Source organism: Rhipicephalus sanguineus, chromosome 5, assembly GCF_013339695.2.
Source record: "Rhipicephalus sanguineus isolate Rsan-2018 chromosome 5, BIME_Rsan_1.4, whole genome shotgun sequence".
Lineage (NCBI taxonomy): Eukaryota > Metazoa > Arthropoda > Arachnida > Ixodida > Ixodidae > Rhipicephalus > Rhipicephalus sanguineus.
In genome coordinates, this window is record NC_051180.1 from 17516147 (window position 1) to 17522912 (window position 6766).

General features: G+C 46.8%; 1 protein-coding gene across 2 annotated transcripts in view; it reads right to left on the reverse strand.

Moving 5' to 3' along the window:
• Positions 1-6086, reverse strand: part of LOC119393302 (serine proteinase stubble) — a 47067-nt gene extending 40981 nt beyond the window's left edge. Inside the window, exon 1 of one of the 2 annotated variants that reach the window (XM_037660245.2) lies at positions 5550-6085. The gene's annotated coding sequence lies outside the window, so the exon portion shown is untranslated. Of the gene's footprint in view, positions 1-5549 lie in introns of both variants that reach the window. The other variant, XM_037660243.2, reaches the window with a different exon arrangement.
• Between the last annotated feature and the right edge of the window lie 680 nt (positions 6087-6766).

The following is a 6766-nucleotide window of genomic DNA, read 5'->3' on the forward strand; positions in this document are numbered from 1 at the left end:
TGTAGCCCGCCACACTTGCATCGTCGAATAGCGGACAACAGACCACCGCGGTGTTTGCGTAATGGGACGTCTTTCTCTTCGTGCAGCGGGTAAGGAATATCGGGTCAGCCAGGGGCGTAGCCAAAACATTTGTTTTTTTTTGGTGGGGGGGGGGGGGGGGCCAACCAACCGTTATGCATGTGCGTGCGTGTGTATGCACACACACACACACACACACACACACACACACACACACACACACACACATATATATATATATATATATATATATATATATATATATATATATATATATATATATATATATATATATATATATATATATATATATATATATATATATGCAAAATTCACAATTTTCTGGGACCTTTGAACCTCTCCCTCATGGCTACGGCAATGGGGTCAGTGGTTGGGGTCCAAAGTTCAGTGGTGGTGCTTCGATTTAAAGTGGTTGGCGGTCGCGGTAAGAAATCCGTTCATTTATCATTAGTTACGTATTAAAGAAGGCAATATAAGGAGATTACTGCTGACTGGCACTCTAACCGTCTAGGTGGTACGCATTTAGGCTGGTTGGTTCATGATTACAAGTGAAAAACAACGCTAAAAAGACGGGACAAGAAAGGACACGGGACCACAGCGCCGTGGTCCCGTGTCCTTTCTTGTCCCGTCTTTTTAGCGCTGTTTTTCCCTCGTATTCTAGCTGTAGTTTCACTTCACTTGTATGCGAATACAATCTCTACGAATGTCAGGTCGGCCAATAACGTAGCGAAAATAGGCTTCAATACACTGAAGGCAAGAAGTACGAGCTTCATTATTGCTTATTATGGCGTCTATATATGAAATTGAGGCGCGAAACCCTGCCGAAGGTTACGATAATTGAAGACCTTGCAGCTACCCTCGCCGCCATAGCGTTTACATACATATCCAAATGCGGTGCTGCATGTGCGGCCTTTAACGCCACATAGTGCAAAATCAGAACAATGTTGAACTCCACAGTTCTTCTAGGTATGGCACAAATTATTTACGTCGTGCAGAGCAATATTTCTTCGCCATCAGGCATTACGTCCTTTATACTTTAGTGATGAGCTACTGAAAGGCGTATAATATCTGAAATTCTTGTTTAGTGGGAACGCGACAATTGTCGAAAGCATGATTATTGCTGGGTGATTCCTATTGGATAAAATAACTGTACACAAACACTCGGAAGATGATCATCTAAGTCAAGTAACAGATTACCTACAGACCTGTTGTTACACGTTGTTGGGGACACTTATTGTTTATCTGGATTAGGTTGCCTCATTGGTCAATGCTACGAAGCTCCTAGGTGTTATCAAGTTGTGAAGCCTCCGAGGTCTGCCCCTGGTATAAGACGCATTAAAACCACCACGAGAACGCATATCGGGGATAGCGTAGAACCACTGAGGCAACAACTTTGTTTAAGTTATCTCCGAAAGCAACTTACTCAGCCAAACATCCGTCCATGCAAATTGGAGGTCTCCGCATTGTCACCAGGGCCACACCGGCGATAAAGCTTCTGAACAGGCGCCTATAGGGAACTTTCCAGGCAGAAGCGAAGTGCTTGCAGGTAATCTATCACAATATCAGCTTATGCAAAAAGAAAAGAAAGAAACTGATTTTGCTTATATCTTTTTATGTCTTTCTGCGTATGTTGCTTGGCGGGCTAAAATATTTGGTAAGGAGAATCATCTGACTGTGATCCATATAGCCACTCCATAGCCACTGCAGCACTTCCGCCGAAAACCGTGTCGCGAAAAAAAAAATAGATACACAAAAACGCTACGTGTCGCTCACAGCCCGTGATGAATTATCTGCAAGTTGAAGGCTTGCAAGGAGGGGGAGAAGAAAAACGGAAGGCTTGCAAATTTTCTGTTGTCTATATGAAGGAGCCAGGACTCTTGAAAAGAACCCGACGAAAGCCAATTGCTAGTATTTTTAAGCTAAGTGAGATTTGGAAATGTTACACAGGGTGCAACTGCACAGGATGTTTCAGGCTGTTTCAAGAAATGTGTCCAAAAATTCTCAAAAGTAAGGGAAGTGCGTTATGTGCTCGCTGCCTTCATATTTACTTTTTTCTGTAGCGGTAGACACATTACGATGACTAAAGGCATCAATATCGGCGGTAATTAAACAGCGTCAATTAATTAGCTTTTAATTAGTGGACAGCAGCGGTCGGGTGAAATCGGATAATTGTAGCCCTTCCTGCAAAGAGCCCATTGCCGCTTTGAAATTTCGAAAAGCGGCAACTTGTAATTTTAGCAGAGTGATGAAATCTCACCAATTTCGCCGGAGAAACAGAAACCGAAACGCGGAACAGCGCAGCTGCCATATTATTCTGAGACCTCCTGAATTAGCGAGAATCGTTATATCATGTGAAGGCAGGTAGCGCAAAGAAACACGGACACAAGCGAAGAATAAGTACACGGGATTTGTGTCCGTGTTTCTTTGCGCTACCTGCCTTCACATGAGTTCCCACAAACTAGCCCAGTTATCCGTTCTCGTTACATCAACCATCAATCGACTTCGCTTCGTGGGTGTGCGGGCTGCGCTTGTATAACACGCATGGCGCACATACGTTGACGAATGCATACGAAGTACCACCATTGCAGTCGTTGTCGTGGACAGTGGCATCACTCTGGTCGACCCTTAGTTCCGCTCATCGGCGCTTTGGTTTGTGTTTCTAAGGTGAATTTGGCCAAATTTCATTACTCCACAATAATTACCATAGACAGTTTTTTTTAAATCTCAAAGCGGCAATGGGCTCTTCGCAGAAAGGACTTCGATTTTCCCATGTGACCTGACCGCCTGTTCCCGCTAATTAGAAAGATAATTAATTTATTTATCTAATTACTGTCGTAATTGATGTCTCTATTCGCCTTAAGATGTCTGCCGCAACAGACACATTTCTCGAAACACCTCGCTTGTATATGTTTTAAGATATCTTTAATTCTAAAGCGTTGTATTCTCCCGGGGCTTGGTCGGCGAAAGCCAGGCCTCTGTGGTCTGTTGAGGAAACGTCAGTCGCACAAGATGTGTCTCCACGTTACCACAGTAATCACAAGCAGCTTCGTAAGCCATGTTTCGTACGCAAGAGTAAGGCAAGAATGAGAGACTGTTGATGCCGTCAGATATACTTTTCTACGAACTAGTCATGACGCCATTCATATCGACTGTGTCCACTCGATCGTATAGCGCAGGGGTCTCAAACTAACCTCGGCTAGCGGGCCGCAGTCACGAAATCTAGCCCCGCAAGGGCCGGGGCATCGAAAAGGCGACGAAGGTAGGAGAGAGGAGGGTGGATGGGGGCCGAAGAAAATGTAAGCTAACATTGCCATTTGAAAGAAGGCCTTTCTCATATCTCGTATAGGTGACATTCCTGAAGGGTATTTCGGCGTCAGGATTCCAGAAACGTATCGATGCCGATCTCCAGAATTAGGAAAATCTGAACGCTGATTCTGAAATACAGAGTTGTTGTACCACGGTTGTGTTTCAACGTATGGTGACCGCATGAGATGCGTCATGAAAAAAAGAAAAGATTGAGACCAGTCACGTTTGCGTATGATAGCCGAACGAAACGTGATTAATCGCAATATACGAGAAAATAACGCGAGTACTATTTTGCAAAATCACAAAACTGCAGTCACAAAGTCAAAGAAAAGATATGGGACGAAGACAGTTATGTGCGGGCCGGGCCGCAAGCAAAAGGATTGTGGTCCGTGTGTTTGAGACCCCTGGTATAGCGTTTTTTCGTTGTTGAACGATTATATTGCATTATATATACAAACAAAAGTATCAACCCAGAAAATTTAGGTATTCTAAATATGCCCCAGGCCAGCTCTAATAGAAAAAAAAGATCTGAATCAGTGACGTCACATTGACTTACTAAAACTGTTGTTTCAGCGCGAAATTCAATAAAGGCAAGTTTGTCCTCTGGAAAACTTCTTGTTGGGCAAGCTGGTATCTGTTCATATTATAACTCCTTTAGGCACTAAAGATTCATGCACGACAGAGCAGCGCGAGGGAACCGATTCTCCTACCTCCGCCTCACTGCCTGCTGTGGGTGACTGCAACTGTCCCCGTGTTTAATCATTGCAAGCGTCAGTATAATAATAATATCTGTGGTTTAACGTCCAAAGACCACGATATGATTATGAGAGTCGCCGTAGTGGAGGGCTCCGGAAATGTCGACCGCCTGGGGTTCTTTAACGTGCACCTAAATCTAAGTACACGGGCCTCAGACATTTCCGCCTCCTTCGAAAATGCAGCCGCCGCGGCCAGGATTTGATCCCGCGACCTTCGGGTCAGCAGTCGAGTGCCATAACCACTAGACCACCGTGGCGGGGGCTTGCAAGCGTCAGTAAAAAGTGCAGGCAGTGTAAATTGTAGGCGTTGATTGATGTGTCCTTGAAATATGCGTTCCATGCTTATTTCAAAGACAGTAAATGCGCCAAGAAATAGTAAGTGGACAAGAAAATATTCATGAAATGCAGAAGTGCTTTCGTGGGGCAAGTGACGGATACATTACTGCTAATGTACACCGTAGCATATACAGGATTAAAAGAAAAGAACCGTGGCCCTAAATTTACCTGGAGCGTGTTAAAATGATATGTGTGGTAATCTGCTTAGAACTTGATAGAAATATTTGATAGAAGCTGTGGTTTTTCGCTTATACGTGAAGAAAGATATTAGACGAAAGACAGGGAGAGATTTCCCTGAACGAATTTTCTTGACTTCAGTGTCTTAGTTTTTTTTTTTTCCTGCACTGTTATTTTTGCTATGAGCATATAGTGAACCCAACTACACTTTCGCGTACAGAAAACCAATCTGCACTTTAACAAGTGTGGGTCAAAAGCATCAAATGATAATTGGTTAGCGGTAGATGCTGCCTTAATTAGAATTACTTCGTTTAGAAGAGCTTGGACAAGTGCTACGGAATCTTATATCGTATTGCCTTCGTTGCGAAGAACATATATAGTAAAGTTATCTGCATCGTTTTCTCAGGCTAAATACCGCTTATAAATGGGTAGTCGCAGTCGCCCTTCCCTACCCTCTACACGTATAGTTTCGTTTTCTTCTGCAAGGCCAAGGCATGGCTTTAAAAAAATAAGTATCAGCAGGTATTTTTCGAGATCCTGAAAACATTCTCTCAGAACTAACTGCAGAGCTGGTTTAACTATGCGAGTAGTGTGGCAAAAACAGCTTGCAGCGCGTACGCATGTGTTTTGTAAGCATTATTACGGCTTCTTAGAATGGCTATATGCCTGCACTTTTAATGTGCGTACTTCTCAGTTTCTATTCGCTTGACCCATGCCACAGAGCTGGGTGCATTCTCCTCGTGTCAGTCATTCCATCATTCTAAAAATATCAGTATGATTTAACTCATAATCTGTCCAAAGACGGCAAATGACGATCTCGACGAATCGCAAAGGTACCACATACTGCAGCGAAAAATCTACCCTACATTTCACAATACTGAGAACGTCCTCGGTGGCTAATGCAGTTGGGGGCAAGTAAAAGTGCTCTTTGCTCACCTTTTCGACGGCTCCTCGCACGCATGAAGAGCACAGAGTCAGTGAACGCCTGGGGGCCACAGAAGAAGCACAGACATGTCAGACCGTCCGATGACGGAACACTTTCATAGCGACAGCGACTCGAACACCGGCTGCCACTCCGGCAGCCTATGGTCCGGCCGGTGTCCCACAGTGCGGCGACGCACGGAGCCGTACACGTGGTCGACCCCCGCGCAGAAGCTGCCAGCCTCCAGTTGAAGTGGAAACCACCACTCGATCGCGACGAGTAAAAACCAGCGGCCACTTTCTTCGTCCCTCGCAGTGGCTGGCGGGGAGCACTAAAGAAAAAAAAATGAGAGCGCTCCCTCCTGACGGTCTACACCGCCGAGGGGCAACCAGCGTACGTCAGCGGCACGACTCCTTCAAAGACGATGATGGCACGCCACTCATGAGCGAGCGGCCGTCGCAAACGACCGCCGATGCAAGGAGGGCTGACTTCTCCGGGAGCAGGAGGAAGACCTGCCGAGGGCGGGCGGGCGAGCAAGGCCGTGGCTGAGGACTCCGCTAAAAACCGCGGGCAGGATTTGGGTTAGTGCTGCCACTGCCGGCCTGTCACTCGGTCAAGTGCACGCTCGGCGCGCGCGCAACGCGAGAGGGCGAGGAGGTGCGTACGACGACGGGCCGACTGCGCGCTTGCGACCGACGGCGTGGTAGAGTGTTGTGGCGGAGCCGCTGCGCTCCCGCTGCCCCGCGCCGGCAGAAGAGAAGGGGGGTCAAGCGAGGAGGGGAAGCCCACCGCCACACGCTGTACTTCTCGAATCCAGGTCAACCGACGGCTTCGACCAGAGGAGAGCCCGCTACCTACCATCAGACAGGCTCGCATGAATCCCCCCCACCTGCTTCTCACTCACCCATCCACATCCTCTCCGGTCGTCTGCACGTTCCTCCGTCAACTGCATTACGTTACCTCGCTTATGCACTTGGTTCCTTCCTCTACTTGTTTCGCTGTTTGCTGTCGTGGCACGGAGGTTACGGTGCGAGCTGACCCCTCGTTCCTCGAGCCTGTGCCTGTTCGCTTTTCTTCCACGCTGACACGCTGGACTCTACAAGCGCGGCCTCGGCGCATTATTACAGCAGCCACACACACCCCTATTCTAAGCGCCGCCCGCTCTTCTTATTCTCTTGGTCTATTTTCCATCTCGGCCGTTAATCTTGGCGTGCAGATTCTATTGTTCGGG